This window comes from Bos mutus, chromosome 27, assembly GCF_027580195.1.
Source record: "Bos mutus isolate GX-2022 chromosome 27, NWIPB_WYAK_1.1, whole genome shotgun sequence".
Classification (NCBI taxonomy): Eukaryota; Metazoa; Chordata; class Mammalia; order Artiodactyla; family Bovidae; genus Bos; species Bos mutus.
This window is the reverse complement of record NC_091643.1, coordinates 37,601,764-37,623,817: the sequence shown is the minus strand read 5'-3', so window position 1 is coordinate 37,623,817 and position 22,054 is coordinate 37,601,764. Positions and strand designations below refer to the sequence as shown.

At 40.3% G+C, this 22,054-nt stretch overlaps 2 non-coding genes across 2 annotated transcripts; both read right to left on the bottom strand.

The window, feature by feature from the left end:
* Positions 1–1,853: 1,853 nt before the first annotated feature.
* On the bottom strand, positions 1,854–1,960 carry LOC138985988 (U6 spliceosomal RNA). The gene has a single exon (XR_011462941.1). It is a non-coding gene; the product is annotated as a U6 spliceosomal RNA (small nuclear RNA).
* A 16,436-nt stretch (positions 1,961–18,396) lies between these two features.
* On the bottom strand, positions 18,397–18,468 carry TRNAW-CCA (transfer RNA tryptophan (anticodon CCA)). Its single transcript has one exon. It is a non-coding gene; the product is annotated as a tRNA-Trp (tRNA).
* Between the last annotated feature and the right edge of the window lie 3,586 nt (positions 18,469–22,054).

Genomic DNA, 22,054 nt, shown 5'->3' with positions numbered 1-22,054 from the left:
GCCCTACTATGATCGTTCAGCAATCCTGGAGAAGGAAATGGCAACCCACTCCAGTGTTCTTGCCTGGAGAATCCCAGGGATGAGGGAGCCTAATGGGCTGCCGTCTATGGGGTCGCACAGAGTCGGACACGACTAAAGTGACTTAGCAGCATGATTGTTCAGCATAGATTCTTGTGAATTCCACTACTGTTTATAGCATATTTTCCTGTTCTACTAATACGTGTGTGTGTGTGTGTGTGTGTATATATATGAAACATCTTCATTTCAGATGTATGTTTTTATTTGCAGTTATTGGGTGTCAGTGATAAAGAAACGATGGAGTCCACATTGTCCCTGCTATAGTAAGTCCAATTCTGAAACTAAGAAATGATAATAGTTTTATCCTTGACAGAATGTAATGTGCAAACAGTTACACTTTTCTATTCTGCTGATTTAAATTTCCCATGTTAAAATAGAAAGGCAGTGTATGTGTGCATTTTAAAATTCTACCAGGATTGTTATTGCTTCTAAACCAAATGTCCTTGTAGCGTCTGGTGCATGGAAACAGATACAGTATCTTTGATAACCTTGCATCATCTGATTAGTGATTGTGCACAAAGGTAGAGATGTCCATAAACACCTTTTAAATTTTCCTCATCTTGGTTGCCAGAGACGAGGCAGTTTTCTTTTAGGGGGATTCTTTAGAATGCTTTAAATCCCAACAAATTTTCATCTACTAAATTGCAAGTTTTAAAGTGAAAAAATAGATGGGAGGTTTTGTTTATTTGTTTGTTTTGGTATCTTTGTGATTATTCAAGTAACATTAGAAGCAGATAAGAAGTCCTGGGCTTGAGATGAGAGCACACTAGATGGTGCTGTTATCCTGACAGCAGTGACGCACAGGAAGCAGTGCTGGTTAGAATAAAGCCAGAATAAAAGAAATAGTGTGCAGGCTGCATACTGGATTTTGTCTTCCACCAAGATACACTAGTATAAGATTATATAATTCACTTTCACAGCATTTGTATTTTACTCAGAAATGACTTGCTGAAGTTTTGTCTTAGCACAGCCTTGTTTTAATAAACAGGTGCCTGTGCGTGTATGTGAACATACATGTGTGTTCAAGATGGGACAAGGTTTCTGGTTTTACCTAATTTTATCTTCTGGGTCTTTCTTTCTTTTTTCTTTTGATTTATTTTTTTATTGAAGGATAATTGCTTTACAGAATTTTGTTGTTTTCTGTCAAACCTCAACATGAATCAGCCATAGGTATACATATATCCCCTCCCTTTTGAACCTCCCTCACATCTCCCCCCGCATCCCACCCCTGTAGGTTCATACAGAGCCCCTGTTTGAGTTTCCTGAGCCATACAGCAAATTCCCGTTGGCCATCTATGTTACATATGGTAATGTAAGTTTCCATATTACTCTTTCCATACATCTCACCCTCTCCTCCCCTCTCCCACGTCCATAAGTCTATTCTCTATGTCTGTTTCTCCACTGCTGCCTTGTAAATAAGTTCTTCAGTACCATTCTTCTAGATTCCATACATATGCGTTAGAATATGATATTTATCTTTCTCTTTCTGACTCACTTCACTCTGTATAATAGGTTCTAGGTTCATCCACCTCATCAGAACTGACTCAAATGCATTCCTTTTTATGGCTTAGTAATATTCCATTGTGTATTTGTACCACAACTTCTTTATCCATTCATCTGTCAATGGACATTTAGGTTGCTTCCATGTTCTAGCTATTGTAAATGGTGCTGCAATGAACAATGGGATGCATGTGTCATTTTCAATTTGGTTTCCTCAGGGTATATACCTAGGAGTGGGACTGCTGGGTCATATGGTGGTTTTATTTCCTAGTTTTAAAAATATGGAATGCTTGACAAATTTGCATTTCATCCTTGTGCAGGAGTCATGCTAATCTTCTCTGTATCATTCCAATTTTGGAATATGTGCAGCCAAAGCAAGCACCTCCTGGGTATTTTTTAAAGACACACAAGGTTCCCATCAGATTTCCCTGGATGTGGCTTACATCCTTCCAGCTGCTTGTCCCTTATGTTTTTTTCCCTCCTATGGGGTGACTCCCATCACATTTCTAACAATGTCTTGCTTATTCTACAAGACCAAGTTCAAATGGTAAACCTTCCAGGAAGCTGTTCCTGATTGCTTTTTATTCTTTCTTTACTTTGAATTTCTGTAACGCCTCCTCCTCTTATGCATATCATACTCTGCCTTGTGTTATTTGTATACTTGCTGCTGCTGCTGCTAAGTCGCTTCAGTCGTGTCCGACACTGTGCATCCCATAGACGGCAGCCCACCAGGCTCCCCCGACCCTGGGATTCTCCAGGCAAGAACACTGGAGTGAGTTGCCATTTCCTTCTCCAATGCATGAAAGTGAAAAGTGAAAGGGAAATCGCTGGGTCGTGTCTGACTCTTAGCGACCCCATGGACTGCAGCCTACCAGGCTCCTCCATCCATGGGATTCTCCAGGCAAGAATACTGGAGTGGGGTGCCATGGCCCTGTCCAATTTGTATACTTACTATCCTGTAAACTCCTGGAGAACATGGACAATTTTAATGCAATTTTGTCTCCTTCCTGTTCCTATATCAACTTTTCCATAAAGTAATATATCTTGAATGTAACTGGTACTCACAAATGTGCATGCAAGGAAGGATGAAAAGAATTATGAAACGGATTTTTTTTTTTTTGGACCATTTGAGAACAACGATTAATTGCTTGGGAAAGAAATGATCCACAATATTAATAGTAGCTTTCTTTGTGTATAACCTAGGTGATATTTACATATTTTCTCATTTTAAAACATTCTATTGGGGTTTTTTTGTTTTTTTGGCTGACACACAGAATCACTGACTCAAACAACTAAAACAGTGGGTTTGAAGCCACTCTCTGAGGAATCTAGGATTCCCAGTTTAGATTTTTTGCTTCAACCTAAAAAGCAAAATGCATTTGACTTTGAATCTTTTCGTGACTATCTGATCAAGATGGGAATTAAGCTATCAGAAATTATCTGAAAATGACAATATTGAGCCTGTCATATAGTAGGATCCAGATGAAAATCTTTGCTGCTCACCAAAAATGACTTATTATACACGTTGAGAAATCCCTTCATTGATTTTCTTCTGACATAGACAATAGGGTGTGAACTTTTTTCAGCTATAAACTGGCAGTAATTTACATACCTCACAGAGGTTTTAAGATGATTAAATGGCATGGCATACCCACAGCAGCCTGCTTAGAGCTGGTTTATATTCATTTTCTTCTTTCCATCAGACAGTCTCTTTTTAGATAATTACACCAAAGCCCAGGCCTCCTGACTTCAAGTTCAGGGCCGCTTCTACCTTATGGATGCTGTTCTGGTTTGCCTTTACATATGTTGACTGAAAAAAGATGCACAACTTGAGATTTGTGAGTTAAGTTTCATTTGGGGCAAAATGAGGACTGCAGCCCGGGAGGCAGCATCTCAAAGAGCTCTGAAAGACTGCTCCAAAGAGGCAGTGGGAGAAGGTCAATATACAAGATTTTGGTGAAGGAGGAGTTCAGTACCACAAAGCACTCATTTTACAGAAAGGTTTTTGTTGGTCATGAGGATCTGATGTCACCATGAAGGGATTTAGTGCTTCTCTAGGTATGAGGAGATGCAAGGATTGAGATCATAAAATCTGTTCCTAAAAACATCCAACTGTCTGAAGACCTGTCCCACCAGATTCCCTGGAGCACAGAGTGCCTCACTCCACCCTAAGCTCCCTCAGGGGGTGTTGAAGGGCAACAGCTATAGCAGCAGGGGTTCAATCTCCATATAAAGTGAAGTTGCTTAGTCCTGTCCGGCTCTTTGTGACCCCATGGACTGTAGCCTACATGCTCCTCCATCCATGGGATTCTCCAGGCAAGAGTACTAGAGTGGGTTGCCATTTCCTTCTCCAAGGGATCTTCCTGACCCAGGGATCAAACCTGGGTCTCCCGCATCAGAGGCAGACGCTTTACCGTCTGAGCCACCAGGGAAATCCATATCTCCATAGAGGCAGATGGCAGACGCCTTTGTTGTTCACTCATTGGCAATGCCCTTGGTAAGTGCCAATTTGTAGTTGACACATATTTTAATTTCTTTTCAGTTATAATAATTTTCCTTTTGCATCTATAAAGAATATAGCATGTCAGGGAAGTATAAGTTAAGCTGTAGCTTCTGCTCAATATTAGAATTTCCATAATTATAAGCAGTCGATATTTTAGACATTTGTTCATTTCCTTTCCAATATTTCTAAACTTTGAAATAAAGTCAAAGCCTGGGTGACTAGAGCATTTGATCTTTCACTCATAATTTGCTTTCTTTTTTGAGATTGTGAATGAAATGACCCCTTTGGCTATATTGGGTTTCCATGGTGGCTCAGATGGTTAAAAAAAAAAAAAAAATCTGCCTGTAATGTGGGAGACCTGGGTTTGATCCCTGGGTTGGGAAGATCTCCTGGAATATTGGCATGGCATGGAGTGGGCATGGCAACCCGCTCCAGTATCCTTCACTGGAGAATCCCCATGGGCAGAGGAGCCTGACAGGCTACAGTACACGGTGTCGCAAAGAGTCAAGGACATGACTGAGTGACGATACCTTGGCTGTATTTGTGTTTCTGGCTTAATCAGTAAGGGCATTCAGAGTCTTAGTTGTCAATAAGTGGCCCCTTGACCTCCCTGATGTGTCTTCCAATTATCAGAGCCAGAATTGCAGAATCTCTCCCCACCCCTCCAACCTGATGTCTTCAAGGGCTTTGCAGATTAAGAAACATCTAGACTTCTGAGTTGGCACTGCATCTGCCTGATAAGACCTTGTGTCTTCATTTTAGTAACAGCAATCTTGTGTTCTCCCCATGAGAAGTCTAGAGTCCGGTTTTTACTGGCTGTGTTTCCTATAACCAGCTCACAGTTTCCTCTCTGTGAGAGCTCCTAATCTCATGGTGATTTTTTATATTAGCTTTTTTTTTTTTTTTAATGTGAAGCTTCTGGAGATTAGGATCCATCTGGGCAGGTAGTTCTAAGTTACTGACCCAAAGAACTATAGAAAAATATTTAAAGAGATGTCTCTACACCCTAGAAAGAGAACCAAATGGACATCAAATAATTCTGATAGAAGAATCCCTCTCCATTTACCTCTTCACCAGGAACTGTGCTAACACTTTGTCATTGTGATTAAGAGAATGACCTTTTCCAGGCCTGCTGCCTCTTCCATTCTGATTCTGGTCTGTGCCCCACAAGTGATGTAGAGAACTCCTAGCATCCAGCACTCTTAAAACTACTTTCAGATTCTACATTTCTGTTGATGCAATTGCTTAGTTTGCCTCAAATATTAAATGTTTATTACTCACTTTTTATCAATGTTTAAAGTGCCCTGGAGAATGCTGGTTGCCAAGTTGGGATGTTAGCATGGGAATGGCTAGTTTCCAAGGTCTCTGCCTCCATGAGCTCTGTTTTCAGCTCTCTTTGAACTGCCTGCTTCCCTGCAGCAAAGAGGAAGGTTATCGTCCACATTTTCTCATGAGAAGAGTTCCCTCTCAGCTTGAAGTACAATTTGTAAATAATAAATGCAACCATATTAAGATTCTTTTCATTTTACAGAATTTAACATCCCTCCTGGTAGCAATGGTTCAGGGAAATACTAGTTTGTATTTTTACACTTTTTTCTTTTTCTGAAATTCTTGCTCATTATGGTGAGGGTTAGCATTATACCCTAAGCTAAACTTTGTTATCACATGAATTACAAGAACAATGTTTGGCTTTGGGACCTGATTAATTCAGCACACTCTGTTGATGCTTCCAAGTTTTAAATGTACAGGGGTTTTGTTGTTGTTGTTTTAGTTTGTTTTCTTATATATATTCACAAGCAGCTCCCAACCTCCCATTCACAGGAAGACATCTAGAAGGAACAGCACTGTGTATTCTTCAGTCTCTATATAATTCAGTGTATAGCATGTTTACATTCTTCTGGGGAAAAAAGCTTAAGATTCTATACACTATGACTCTCAGCAAAATTCCTTGAGAAATTTTCATAGTCTGTTATATATTCTATGTCTAAGAAGACAACAAAAATTTAAAAACTAACTTAGTTAATGAAAGCAGTCACAAGACTGGTTTGTCACAAGAGAAACCATATCCAAATTCATCATCAAAGTCTGTTAAAATCTTTTTTTTAATAAATTAGGAAGTAGAAAGACACATCATGGATTTCAAATGCCTTATTGAGTGCTTGGTCATGGTCGGTGATTTCCCAGACAACTGGAGGTCTATTAATAGTGAACATATTTAAGTCATTAAATGACTGCATAGCTTTGATTGACAGAAATCTTAATTAAACATGTCTGGGAGTGGTTTTATTTGGTTTGGCAGAAATGATTGTCAACTAATATTGCATTGCAAGAAAGAATCACGTGAGCATCACTGAAGCCATCTTTGAAACGTGCTTCCTGGTTTGGCAGGACACCTGCAGAAGATGATGACCAGTAGACTATTGTGAAACATTGCTGTGTGTTAAGAAATGGGATGGTTGCAAGGAGGGTATGGAGAAGAAGTGCCTTCAAGTTTCTCTGAAATACAACCTCAACAATACTGAGTGGGGGTGAATTCCTTAGAAAGAACAGTAGCTTGTACCAGTCAACCTGAATCTAAGATAAATGTGCAAACAGTGTTAGATAGTTGAAAAATATTCTGAGAGCAGTTTACAGCCCAAGGAATGCATTACTTTATATGTAATGGAAGACGCTATGTATCTTTCCTACAGGAACTATACATACCTATAGTGACATAATTAAATAGGATTTATTGCTGTATATTAAGGATATTAATAATTGATCTGGTGAGTTTAATGAAAGCATATTTTATGAAACTAATCAATTTTTTGAAGTAAATGTCATTTGAATCTGTTACTTTTCACTTACATCTGAAACTCTAAACACTTTTTTCTCATGTGTAAAGCTTCCATCTCCTATGGAGATACTTGGCTGTAAACACCTTATTTACCTTTCCCTAGAAAGCCCGTTAATTCTAAAACCTGTCTTCTTAATTTTAATTCTTAATTCTCTACAAGAAAATTTTAGATACCAAGGGACCATTTCATGGAAAGATGGGCTCAATAAAGGACAAAAAACAGTATGAACCTAACAGAAGCAGAAGATATTAAAAAGAGGTGGCAAGAATACACAGAGGAACTGTGTGATATTGTGCAGGAAGTGGAGATCAAGACAATCCCCAAGAAAAAGAAATGCAAAAAGGCAAAATGGTTGCCTCAGGAGGCCTTACAAATAGCAGAGCTCCAAAGAATAGCAAGGAGGGATAAGAAAGCCTTCCTCAGTGATCAATGCAAAGAAATAGAGGAAAACAATGGAATGAGAAAGACTAGAGATCTCTTCAAGAAAATTAGAGATACCAAGGGAACGTTTCATGCAAAGATGGGCTCAATAAAGCACAGAAATGGTATGGACCTAACAGATGCAGAAGATATTAAGAAGAAGTGGCAAGAATACACAGAACTATACAAAAAAAAGATCTTAATGACCTAGATTTCTGAGAGAAATATCAATAACCTCAGTTATGCAGATGACACCATCCTTATGGCAGAAAGTGAAGAGGAACTAAAGAGCCTCTTGATGAAAGTAAAAGAGGAGAGTGAAATAGTTGGCTTAAAGCTCAACATTCAGAAAACTAAGATCATGGCATCCGGTCCCATCACTTCATGGGAAATAGATGGGGAAACAGTGGAAACAGTGTCAGACTTTATTTTTGGGGGGGCTCGAAAATCACTGCAGATGGTGATTGCAGCCATGAAATTAAAAGACTCTTACTCCTTGGAAGGAAAGTTATGACCAACCTAGATAGCATATTAAAAAGCAGAGACATTACTTTGCCCACAAAGGTCCGTCTAGTCAAGGCTATGGTTTTTCCAGTGGTCATGTATGGATGTGAGAGTTGGACTGTGAAGAAAGCTGAGTGCCAAAGAATTGATGCTTTTGAACTGTGATGTTGGAGAAGACTCTTGAGAGTCCCTTGGACTGCAAGGAGATCCAACCAGTCCATCCTAAAGGAGATCAGTCCTGGGTGTTCATTGGAAGGACTGGTACTGAGGCTGAAACTCCAATACTTTGGCCACCTGATGTGAAGAGTTGACTCATTGGAAAAGACCCTGCTGCTGGGAGGGATTGGGGGCAGGAGGAGACAGGGACAACAGAGGATGAGATGGCTGGATGGCATCACTGACTCGATGGATGTGAGTTTGACTGAACTCCAGGTGTTGGTGATGGACAGGGAAGCCTGGCATGCTGCGATTCATGGGGTTGCAGAGCCGGACACGACTGAGCAACTGAACTGAACTGAATGACCCAGAGGATGTGATGATTGGATGGCATCACCAACTTGATGGACATGAGTTTGAGTAAGCTCTGGGAGTTGGTGATGGACAGGGAAGCCTGGCGTGCTACAGTTCATGCGGTCGCAAAAAGCCAGACACAACTGAGCGACTGAACTGAACTGAATGACCCAGATAACTACGATGGTGTGGTCACTTACCTAGAGCCATACATCCTGGAATACGAAGTCAAGTGGGCCTTAGGAAGCATCACTAGGGACAAAGCTAGTGGAGGTGATGGAATTCCAGTTGAGCTATTTCAAATCCTAAAGATGATGCTGTTAAAGGGCTGCACTCAATATGCCAGCAAATTTGGAAAACTCAGCAGTGGCCGCAGAACTGGAAAAGGTCGGTTTTCATTCCAATCCCAAAGCAAGGCAATGCTCAAACTACCACACAATTTCACTCATCTGACATGCAAAGTAATGCTCAAAATTCTCCAAGTGACGCTTTGATAATACATAAATGGAGAACCTCAATGAACCTAAATCACGATGTTCAAGCGTGATTTAGAAAAGGCAGAGGAACCAGAGATGAAATTGCTGACATCTGTTGGATTATAGAAAAAGCAAGAGAGTTCTAGAAAAACATCTACTTCTGCTTTATTGACTATACTAAAGCCTTTGACTGGATGGGTCACAACAAACTGGAAAAATTTTTCAAGAGATGGGAATACCAGAACACTTTATATGCCTTCTGACAAACCTGTATGCAGGTCAAGAAGCAACAGTTAGAACCAGACTTGGAACAATGGACTGGTTCCAAGTTGGGGAAAGAGTATGTCAAGGCTGTATATTGTCACCCTGCTTATTTAATTTATATGCAGAGTACGTAATGTGAAATGCTGTATGAGACATAAGCCAGAATCAAGATTATTGGGAGAAACATCAATAACCTCAGATACGCAGATGACACCACACTTATGGCAGAAAGTGAAGAGGAACTAAAGAGCCCCTTGATGAAAATGAAAGAGGAGAGTGAAAAAGTTGGCTTAAAAGTCAACATTCAGAAAACTAAGATTATGGAATCCAGTACCATCACTTCATGGCAAATAGATGGGGAAACAATGGAAACGGTGACAGACTTTATTTTCTTAGGCTCCAAAATCACTGCAGATGGTGATTGCAGCCATGAAATTAAAAGACACTTGCTCCTTGGAAGAAAAACTATGACCAACCTAGACAGCATATTAAAAAGCAGAGACATTACTTTGCTGACAAAGTTTCGTCTAGTCAAAGCTATATGGTTTTTCCAGTAGTCATGTATGGATGTGAGAGTTAGACCTTAAAGAAAGCTGAGTGCCAAAGAATTTATGCTTTTGAGCTGTGGTGTTGCAGAAGACTCTTGAGAGTCTCTTGGACTGCAAGGACATCAAACCAGTCAATCATACAGGAAATCAGTCCTGAATATTCATTGGAAGGACCGATGTAGAAGCTGAAACTCCAATACTTTGGCCACCTGATATGAAGAACTGACTCATTGGAAAAGACCCTGATGCTGGGAAAGATTGAAGGCAGGAGAAGGGGATGACAGAGGATGAGATGGTTAGATGGCATCACCGACCTGAGAGACATGAGTTTGAGCAAACTCTGGGAGCTGGTGAAGGACCGGAAAGCCGGGGGTGCTGCAGTCTATGGGGTTGCAAAGAGTCAGACATAACTGAGCGATTGAACAATGACAACAGAAATCCTGTTAATTCTGACAACTGACCTCGTAATTCTATTAGATTTGTGTTCTGTACAATTTGACAATAATGCAAAAACATCGTAGTGAACACCAGGATAAAATTCTAAGTGGTACAAAACCCTATACATTGTATGATGCTATGAATCTGCTGTGATGAAATGAGGGAAATATCACCTTTAATTTGCACAGAAGACATTTTCATATACACAAAGGATTTTGGGAAAATAGGCGCTTGATGTTAAGATATTGACAAATGAATTCACCAGACATTGGCTTTTGAAGCTGGGACATATTAGTTTAGGGCTGTACAGCCTTGGTATATCCCAGAGTAAGTCAATGTGGTAGCCTCAGATGTGGACTCAGACCAAACTGTATCTCACTCTCTCAATTTACTGTCTCTCTCCCCACTGCCCTCTCCCACACTCTTGCTATCTTTTGCTTAACTCTGAACCTTAGCATTATTGCAATAATATAGTTTGCTTGTACCAATAACTTTCTTGTCAAGAGACATCTGTTCTGTTATGAACAGTCTCTTAGTAAAGCATCAATCATGTCTTACTTGTAAAGCAAAACACATTTTTGGGGTCCCTAGATAGCAAAATACTGCTGAAAAAACAAACTGTGCAGAAATATTAACTGTGGCACATTAATATATGCATTCTGAGCTCTTTTTGTTTGTCTACCATTGGTGCCATGTGATTCTGACAGTATGAGCTGCTGACCTCTTGTCTCTGGAACCACAGAGGACTCATCAATGTCCTCCCTAGAAGCTTGTAATGGGCTGATTGCCATGGAGAGTCACACAATAATAGGATGCTATATTTTAGGTGCTTTGGTCCAAAATGCTACAAGCACAACTGATAAAATGTTGCAATTGTTCTTAGTGACTTTCGAAGCTTGAACCCATAGTGTCAAGCTACCTGTGAACTTCGAGTCAGTCATCTGGGTTGCTTTGCTTCATGGACATAAGACATATGCATGGTGGACCTGAGCTTCTGATTAACATTCTGATGGCTTTGTATTTTGCTGTTGGGCTCACTGCTTGCATTTATAAAACGAGATTCTCTGCTTTGGGGCCAGATTATTACTTTCTAAGCGCCCATCAACTTCACGTGTAACAGCTTATATTGGATGTGTTGTTCTTTGCGTACATCAAGGCTTGAAGTGAGGTATAAGAGAGAAATTATTATAGTTTGGATAAATATTTCTGTACCAGAAGCCAACCTTGGATGTTGTTAGGGCTAAAAGTAATGTGTCAATCAGTGTTCAGTTAGGGAAGAAAAATCATGTTATGTATTTCAAGTGGGAGGGACTAGGTACAAAGGACTTAGGACTGGTGGAGCAAAGGGAGGAAGAGAAGGAGCCAAAGGAGTAAAAAGGAAGGAGTGATGTGCAAAGATCAGGATCCTGCCAGTGCTCTTAGCTCAGCCGCCAGAACTTGCACCTGCAGCTTCCTGGAGCTTCCAGAGCCGCAGGCACCACTCAGGGGCTGCGGGGACAGCCCATCCCCACCGCCCCGACAGCAAAAATCCCCAGCTGCCAGCAGCATCCACTGCAGTGGGAACCAGAGCAGGAAACTTCTCTGTCCCTCCTGCTTTCTGATCTCTTGACCATGCTTTCAAATGACAGAACTCAACAGGGAGCTGAATGACCAGGGAAGGGAGTGTGGGGAGCATAGTCTGCAGAACCCTGGAAGCCAACACAGACATTGGGGGGCGGGGTGGAACTAGAGACAAGGGGTGAATGAACAGCACCAGGGCCCAACAGAGTCAGTGGTGTTCTGCTTGGTTAATGTTTTATACTCATAAAATCAGACGATCATCAACATCAAAGACAAGACGCAAAGACTGGTTATAAAGGGAGGTACAGACAGGGGAGAGTTGTTACAGAAGCAACAGGGAGTGATCAGTGGAATTTGTAAAGGTGGGAAGGACACTTTCCTGTATAGCCTGTCAGCCTGCCTTTCAAGTAAACTAAGGCTGCAGAGCTTTTAAAAATTATTACTTTTAGTTTCTCAAGCAATATATAAATGTATTCTCCTTCTAAGACATTAGATTTTTATTGAAGTATAGTTGACATACAATATCATGTTAGTTTCAGGTGCATAGCACAGTGACTTGACAATCGAATACATTATGAAACGTGCATGAGGCAAGCTCAGTCACCGCCTGTCACCCATACTAAGTTATTCCAGTGTTACTGGTTCCATTCCTTATGCTGAGACCTATTCATTTTATAACTGCCCATATTTATCTTATAGTTGAAAGTTCGTATCTCTGTTGCTGTTCAGTCGCTCAGTCGTATCTGGTTCTAACTGTTGCTTCTTGACCTGCATACAGGTTTTTTAGGAGGTAGGTAAGGTGGTCTGGTATTCCCGTCTCTTTAAGAATTTTCCATACTGTGTAGTGATCCACACAGGGGCTTCAGTGTTGTCAGTGAAGGAAGCAGAATTGTATCTCTTAATCCCCTTCATCTATTTTGTGCAACCCCTTCAACTCGCTCCCTTCTGTGACCAGCACTTTGTTCTCTTTATCTGAGTCTGTTTTGTTTTGTTTGTTTTGCTTTCATTTTTCACAAATAAGTGAGACCATCCATGTTGTCATAAATGGCAAGATTTCATTTATTTTATGACTAATATTCTATTATATTGTGTGTATATGCACACACATATTATATAAATACAAACAAATACATCTTCATTATCCACTTAGCCATCCATTGATGGACATTTAGGTTGCTTCTATAGCTTGGCTATTGTAAACGATTCTGTAATGAACATAGAGTTGTATATACATTTTTGAATTAGTGTCTTTATTTTCTTCAGTAGATACCCAGAAGTGAAATTGCTGGATCCTATTGTATTTTTAACCTTTTGGGGAAATTCCATACTGTTCTCCACAGTTTACAGTTCCATTCAGTTGAGTCGCTCAGTTGTATCCGACTCTGCGACCCTATGGACTGCAGCACACCAGGCTTCCCTGTCTATCACCAGCTCCCAGAGCTTGCTCAAACTCATGTCCATTGAGTCGGTGATGCCATCCAACCATCTCATCCTCTGTTGTCCCCCTCTCCTCCTGCCTTCAATCTTTCCCAGCATCAGGGTCTTTTCCAGTGAGTCAGTTCTTTGCATCAGGTGGCCAAAGTATTGGAGCTTCACCTTCTGCATCAGTCTTTCCAATGAATATTCAGGGCTAAATTCCTTTAGGATGGACTGGTTGGATCTCCTTGCAGTCCAAGGGACTCTCAAGAGTCTTCTCCAACACCACAGTTCAAAAGCATCAATTCTTTGGCGCTCAGCTTTCTTCACAGTCCAACTCTCACATCCATACATGACCACTGGAAAAACCATAGCCTTGACTAGATGGACCTTTGTCAGCCGAGTAATGTCTCTGCTTTTTAACATGCTGTCTAGGTTGGTCATTGCTTTTCTTCCAAAGAGCAAGCATCTTTTAATTTCATGGCTACAGTCACCATCTGCAGTGATTCTGGAGCCCAAGAAAACAAAGTCTGTCACTGTTTCCACAGGTTACATTCTCTACCAATTTACATTCCCACCAACAGTGCATGAGGATTCTTTTTCCCCACATCCTCACCAACACTTGTTATCTGTTGTCTTTTTGATGACAGCTATTCTGGCAGGTTTGAGGTCACCTCTCACTGTGGTTCTGATTCACACTTCCCTGAAGACTAGTAATCTTTCCACATGAAGACATTAACACTTATAGGTGCAGGCTTATCCTCCTTGGTTTACCAAGCCAACCCTAGTAATTTCCCAAGAAATTAGTCAGTTTGATGTGTATCCAGAGCCTGAAATAGCCTTCAGTAGAAAAATGACCAAGTAAAATGTAGCATCATTATTTTATGGACAATTTATGCTGCTTTTTAAGAGGACAAAGTAGATGTGTGAAGTTTTCATGAATAGCAAGTGAAAAATTGAATTTGTAGAATACACCGTATGGTCCACTTATGGGTTTCTTAAAGGCACAAAAAAATGACATCTTATTCCATTTATTAACATTTAGGTGATTTCCATCTCGTGACTATTGTAAATAATGCTGCTATGAACTTCAGGTATGCATCTTTTTGAATCAGTATAGAGAACAAACTAGTGTTTGGTTATTGGTTGGGAGAGGGAAGGGAGGAGAGGCAATACATGGGTAGGGGATTAAGAAATACAAATTATGAGGTTTAAAATAAGCTACAAGAGAGCCTTTCCTGGAGGTCCAGTGGTTACAGCTCCTACTCCAAATGCAGGGGGCCCGGGTTCAACCCCTGGTCAAGAACTAAGATCTTACACGCTGCCTGGCCCAAACCCACCACCACAACAAAATAAATCCCTTGAAAGCACACACAAAATATGTAATTGCCCATGAAAATAAATGCAAATAATTTACTGGTATATATATGTTAAAAAAAATCTATAAGGATATATTATACAACATGGAGAATACTGTAAATATTTTAAAATAATTATAAATAGGGTATAACTTCTTAAAATTGTTAATCACTATATTGTACACCTGTAATTTGTATAATAATACATCATCTATACTTTAATTTGAAAAACTGTCAAAAAACCAAGGTGACTCCCATTCAGTTGTTCCATACACACAGGTTGTATGGGGTGACTCCCCTTTTCTATTATCCACATTCATTTTCCCTCTGGTAAGTGTGAAGGCAGAGAGGGGGTGGATGCTAGGATTGGTGAATGGATATTGTGGTAGAATGGGAGAGAATTAAACACTCTGCCAAATATGCCAAATGCTTCATAAATCTCGGGTGGTATGAACTCATGCTCAGTCTTTGTTTTTCTCCCTGAGACTTCTGTCTCATGATCCCAGAAGTCTGCCCAATGGCCTCAGTCATTTATTTTCACATCCAGCCTTTTCAGCTCCTATTTTAATTTATAGCCTGAAAATAGTTGTTTGTCTCAGAAGTGGTATGGGGCAGAGCTAGAAGTTACCAAGTAGTAGCTGAAATGTGCTATGGGTCACCCTGAATTTCTTGCAATCCCATCACTACCTTCTCAACAAATGGCCCAATTTTAGGAAAGTTGTCACTTCAATGGGAACGGTCAAATGCTACTCCAAGTCTGCACACTGAGTCTCCACCGGTCCACAGGGCCCTGTGTGAGAAGCATGCTGGCTTCTACTGTAGATCTGTTTACACCAAGCCAGCTTGATGTTTTTATCTGTTTACGAAGCAGTGCAAAGTGTTGACATAGCAGCGACCTCGTTCTTTGGGTCTTGGAGAACTGTTTGCACTAGAATGTTTTCTAATCTTCCGTGAAGCTCTGTCGTTTGCATTTAGTGAGGCCTCGGTTCCAGCTGATGGGAACTGTTTGGAGAATGGCTCCACTGCAATACCAATCTTGTTTTCTCTTGTCTTTGAGAGAGTGGTTTCAGATGAGCTCCCCATGTATCAGACTGCTTGTCTTTTCTGTTAGATTTGATTTAAATGAAACACTTTGGATTTCTGAAAATGTGTATTTTGAGCCATGAAGAGTTTGGAATTTTGCCTACATGGTGCAGCAGCAGAAAATAGATGAATAGAACCTCTGATCTGTCATGATTTGCTCAGAACCACAGTTTCCACTGAAGTGTATGCACCTCCTCTTTGGTTTGTGTAAATTATTCCTCGATATATCCCTAGAAACACAACTAAGTTTCAGTGCATTTTAATGAGGCATCATCTCACAGGCTTGGGGAACTGTTCACTTTGGGGCTCGGTTGTGAATCTTGCTAAGAAAAAAGTGCAAACGGCCTGCCTCACCTTGCTGGGCAGGCGGGTATAATGAATAATGCCTGTGACAGTGTTTTATAAGCAACATGAAACTGAATATGTATCAGGTTTATATCAACATAGGTTTTATTTGATTCCAACCCTGAACTCCACCACTTGACTTAAATTCATTAGCAGAAAGTAGAATGTAGGAAAAGCACTGAAACGGAAATCACAGGCTCCATGTTGTCAACTTGTCTAAGCACCTGACTAATATTTGATAAGTGCCTTATCTTCTCTGGGCCTTGAAATCCTCCCTAAAATGAAGTGGCTGAGTTCAATGATCCCTGAATTCCTTTCAGCTCTATACTCTACGTAGCTACTGGACAGACTCCTGGTGAAATGGAAAAGCTTGAAGTCATACTATTATCTATCTATGAAATAGGATCCTTCAGCTTTTTATTCATTTTATTGTCTTGATGATCTTTTATATGCCTTTAAAATGACTTTAAGGCATATCCCCTTGCCTGCTGATAGCAAAATAATCATATGATATTGGTTCTATGATATATTATGAAAAATCAGATTCATTTAAAGTGCAGGACTGTTTCCACTTTAGTTAAACAACTTTAGGTAAAGAGATTCTAGGAATGAGTATACATCCCTCCAGCCATTCTCCAAGGCCCATCCCCCACATGGGCCAGTGGAGCAGGGAGGATTGATGATGGGAAGGAGGTGAAGTATTGATGGTTTTCAAACCACACTTCTGACCAATGTCCTGAAGCTTGTTTCACAGAACACTAGTTTTGTGAGATTTTATAGATTAGGCATGAAAGAGGTTCCATGATTAAATGAGTTTGTGAAACATTACACTCAACAAATGTAAACAAGGTTTCCTTACTATATAACTTTCTCAGAACTTTGAAGATGCTCATGGACATTCTGCGTGTCCATTGGAGATATAAGACATTTATGTTGCACAAGCGTGATTGACTGTGAGACCCTTTTATTTGAGAAAGTCTCATAGAACTAGATTCCTTGGAATCTAGTTGAAGAAATATGGTTCTTGTTTGTAAGGAACCCAAATTAACTGAGACAAGTGAATATCCACTGAGACTCTAAAGAAAGGGATACTTTAGGGCTATGGTAATTCACTAGTGTGTGTGACCGAGAGAACAGAATTGCATCAAATTGATGAATACTAAGGATTATAGTTTTATATTTACCTAAAACCCACCTCACCAGTTAAATTAGTTTGCCTTGCATGGAGCTCAGTACACCACCAAGGGTGTGTAGACATTTCATAAATGCTCTGGATACCAAAGTTTAAAAACTGTTAGACTGTTTATTAGGTTAGGAGTAAAATTTTTATGGTTGCCTTATTTTTTACCTCTTTTCTTCCTTCAGCAAACATTCATTGAGCACTTTGTCCTGAGTATTTTTCTAAGCTCTCGTGCTATGTCATTGATTTCCCGTGGCATGAATCTTTCCTCAACAAGTGATATTTTGTAGGAGAAGGAAGAGTATATTTTAAAATTGGGATCGAGGTGACAGATGTAACTTTTTTAAAGCAAGTCCAAAGCAGAAAGGCAATGAGGAGGGGAGAGAGCAATTAATTCTCAAAGAAATGCAAAAGAATGTTCTCTAGAGAGATGCCTGCTTTAGTCTTGAAAGCAGAACAGAAGTTTGCTCAATGGAACATGCCAGTCGGTTCTAGTACCAAGATTAAAAATGTCAAAGGCAAGGAGATGGAAACAATTCGATGAGATTGGGAAAGTGTAAGGCAGTTGGTGTTATTGGAACATGAAGGGGAACAAGCCAAGTAGAAGCTATAAAGCTTCAGAGCTTGGCAAAGATCTGAGTACAAAGATTTCTGTGCTTTGAAAATTTCTCAGAGTCAGAATCAGGAGATGAAAAACTAAGAGGGGCTTTTAGAGAGGGGAGATTATGATGAAGCAAAGCTGACCTCTGAAGCAGTGTAGAGAGGCTTGTTGTTCAGTTGCTCAGTTGTGTCAGATTCTTTGCAACCCCATGGACTGCAGCACGCCAGGCTTCCCTATCCTTCACCATTGCTCAAACTCATGTCCATTGAGTCAGTGATGCTAGAGAGGCTATAGGTGGGGAAATCAATTTGTAGGTGTTGCAATTATCCATGACAATTGACTCATTGGAAAAGACCCTGATGCTGGGAAAGACTGAAGGCAGGAGGAGAAGGGAATGACAGAGGATGAAATGGTTGGATGGCATTACCAACTCAATGGACATGAGTTTGAGCAAACTCTGGGAGTTGGTGGTGGACAGGGAAGCCTGGCATGCAGCAGTCCATGGGGTCGCAAAGAGTCAGACACGACTGAGCAACTAACCTGAACTGAACTGAACTGAACTGAACAGAACAGTTATCCAATTGAGAGGTGATGGATACATAAATCAAGGCATGAGCAGTGACCCACTTGAATGGGACATCTTTGAAGTTGCTCAGTCATGTCAGACTCTTTGCGATCCCACGGACTGTAGCCTACCAGGTTCCTCCGTCCATGGGATTCTCCAGGCAAGAATACTGGAGAATATTCAGTATGCCATTTCCTTCTCCAGGGGATATTCCCAACCCAGGGATTGAACCTGGGTCTCCTGCATTGGAGGCAGACGCTTTAACCTCTGAGCCACTAGGGAGGCCCTTGGAGGTATTAATGGTGTAGATTTTATACTTGGGCTTCCCTCATAGCTCAGTTGGTAAAGAATCTGCCTGCAATGCGGGAGACCTGGATTCGATCCCTGGGTTGGGAAGATGCCCTGGAGAAGAGAAAGGCTACCCACTCCAGTATTGTGGCCTGAAGAATTCCATGAACTGTATAGTCCATGGGGTTGCAAAGAGTCAGAGACAACTAAGTGACTTTCATTTTCACTTTCAGTTATTAGGGTGGACTTCCCTGGTAGCTCAGTGGTAAAGAATCCACCTGCAGTGTAGGAGATGCGAATTCAATCCCTGGGTTGGGAAGGTCCTCTGGAGAAGGGAATGGCAACCTGCTCCAGTACTCTTGCCTGGAGAATTCCATGAACCAGGGGAGTCTGGTGGGCTGTAGTCTATGGGGGTCACAAAGAGTTGGACATGACTGAGCAACTAAACAACAAAACTGATTAGATTGTATGGGATGATAGGGAATGGAAGAGCTTCAAGGTGTATGGTTTCTTTCTTGGGAGATTGGTTAGATAATGATGTTTGCAATGAGATAGAAAATGCAGAAGAGTGGACATAATTTTCACGTGTAAAAATATAAGTTCATTTTTTCATATATAAAATTTGAAGTGCTTTGAGGATATACAGGATGAGACCCTCAGAGATGATTGGTTATATTTGCCTTGACTCCCATACAATTGTTTTGTTAACAGTTATATATCTACATGCCATCAGCCTTTAGGTGGTGGATATAAAATTCTTAAAATTAAAAATACAATCTTAGAAGAGAAGACTAAAAGCTTTGAAGGAATCAGAAATATCATCATGTGTGGGTTCGATCCATGAGTCAGGAAGATCCCTTAGAGAAGGAAATGACAAGTCACTCCAGTATTCTTGCGTGGGAAATCCCATGGACAGAGGAGCCCAGCGGGATACAGTCCATGGGGTCACAGAGAGTCAGACAGGACTGAGTGACTGAGCACAGCACACAGAGAATCATGGAATGGCAAATGAGAAAGTCTTTATTCCAAGATCTGGGAATGGAAGGTGAGACGATAGAGAATAAGAGAATTTTAAAGAAGGATCTGTCAAAAAAGAAAAAAAAAAATAAAAACCTGACAAGACAAAATGCCTCAGAGAATTTTTCGGTGATAAGACTGAGATTTGTTTTAGGATTTGGCAACACTGAGTTGTTAGTGACCTTTGCTGGAATGATTTCAGTGAAGCCAGATTGCCTTAAGTGGTTAGATATGATAACAATGGGTTTAATCATTTTTTCCCCCCAAAAAAAAGCTTGGCTAAGAAAAAAGGAAGATAAAGATAGGAATAGCTACAAAGAGTTGAAGCGTCAAGGGAAAAATGTGTTTAAAATATAATTTGTTTGTGTGTTTCTCTGTGTGTGTCAGAGAGAGTGAAAGAGAGAAAGAGAAAGGACGGGAGGAAGGAAGGAAGGATAGGCTGCAGGATCTGTGAGCCTGGGAGCCTTGGGGGCCAGGAACACGTGCAGGCGTGCTGGAGTGATGGAGTGTGCTCTGCAGGATGTAGAGCTGCATCCACGGCCCTGGTGTGCTGGTAGCCGGTAGCACCCCGACTGGGTGCCAGTACAGTAGCCCCCCATTGTGACAACCAAAGATGTCTCCAGACATTGCCAAGTACCCTGCGGAGAGAGGCAAGTTATTCCTGGATGAGGACCACTGGAATGGAAGAGCAGGCAGTGGAAAAGACTACTCACATAAGAGAGAGAAGAGATAATGCAGAATGGACTGAGGTAGGAGTCGTCTCTGGGATGCAGAACTTCAATAAAGGTGCCTCCTTTGTACAGAAGAGATGTATTTTCCTCTGATACCAAAATGAGGGAGAAAAAGAGGATAGGGATGCTAGGAAATTTGCCCTTTGGGGTGGGACAGTGGTCAGAAAAACAGAAAATCAAAATGATTTCTGTTCCCTCTGTGAATTAAGGAAATGAGGTCATCTGATAAAAATGAACAAGCAACACAAGCTAAGCAGAGGCGTGAGGAAGTGGAATCATTCAGGATGATAAAGCCGAAGTGAATGTGAGAGGAAAAGGCCCCAAATTCTAGATATCTTAGGGAATGTAACTGATGCCACAGGCATGAATTTGAACAAGTTCCAGTTCAACAGAAGACTAATTTCCCCTTCAACACATCTAGTCCCTCCATTAAAGAAGTGAGGAGAGCAGCTTGCAGGGTTGATACTGTATTGGATATTTGTGGGTCAGGTAGGGGAGATGGGGAGAAGGAAATGGCAACCCACTCCACTATTCTTGCCTGGAGAATCCCGTGGACAGAGGAGCCTGGTGGGCTGCCATCTATGGGGTCACACAGAGTCGGACATGACTGAAGCAACTTAGCAGCAGCAGGGCAGATGGGATAGGAAAATAGATTGGATCACAGATAGACAAAAACATAACTTCAGAGGTTAGTGTATCTTAAGCATTATCTAGTTCAATGGTTTCTACTCTAGAGTCAATCAATGAAAAATTTTTAAAAATGAAAAGAAAATCAAATGGCATTCCTTCAACTCTTAACTCTAGAAGAGATATTAAAATATTTGCATGAGATTGTGTATAGTTCATGTTAAAAGCCCTTTTAATATCCTTTTTTGTGTACCACATTTTCATATTTAACTACTTAGAAATAATATGCTTGTCTTTTGCTTATTGATTTGTCAGACATCTTTACATATTAAAGAAATCAACCCCATGTGTTAAGTACTATAAATATTTATCAAGTTTTCTGTTTGTCTTCTGACTTTAGTTTTATTCAGGCATTTTTAAATTAGAATGTATCAAATACATCAATATATCCTTCCAGAGAAGTTTTGTGACATACTTAGAAAGGGTTTCCCCATAGAGACCTGATAAAAGCATTCTCTATGCTTTCTTTTAAATTTTTGTGGTTTTGGCTTTTTTATATTTACATTTGTGGACCACTTACAATTTATTTTGGCTTAATAAGTAAGCTAGGGATGCAATTAAGTTATTTTTAAGAGGGTGTCAATCACCTAAACATAATTTATTAAGTGCAGTCTTGTTAATATTGTTATGTGATGCCACTTTTTCCATAAAAATAAATGCACTCAGTTATTTGGGTGTGTTCATGTTTCTCTATTTATCCCATTGATGTGTTTGTTTATTTTTGGATATGGATATATTTAAGATATCCATGAGTAATACACATGATCATAGAATTACTTATTAGACTTAACTCCTCATTTTATCATGAGACCCAGAGAATTTAAATGGTTTATCAGAAGTCATTCAGGTAGTTAGTGAGAAATCCACTGGAACCCGAGTCTTGTTTCTCTGTTGAGTTTGGGTTACTCTAACACCCTTCTAACTTGTTATGAACCAATTCTATTATTAGCCATTGACTAGGTCTGTGATGAAATCAGTCATCACGAGTGGTCAGTCATTGGTTATTCAGGTGATCAGATGAAGTAGTTCAACAGATAGCTGATGGAAAAAGAAAATGTTTGGAGAAAATGACTACTCCATAATCATGAAAGTGTCTTATTCTTAATATTATGTTACAACAGACAGCAAAGGATTGTGAATCCTTT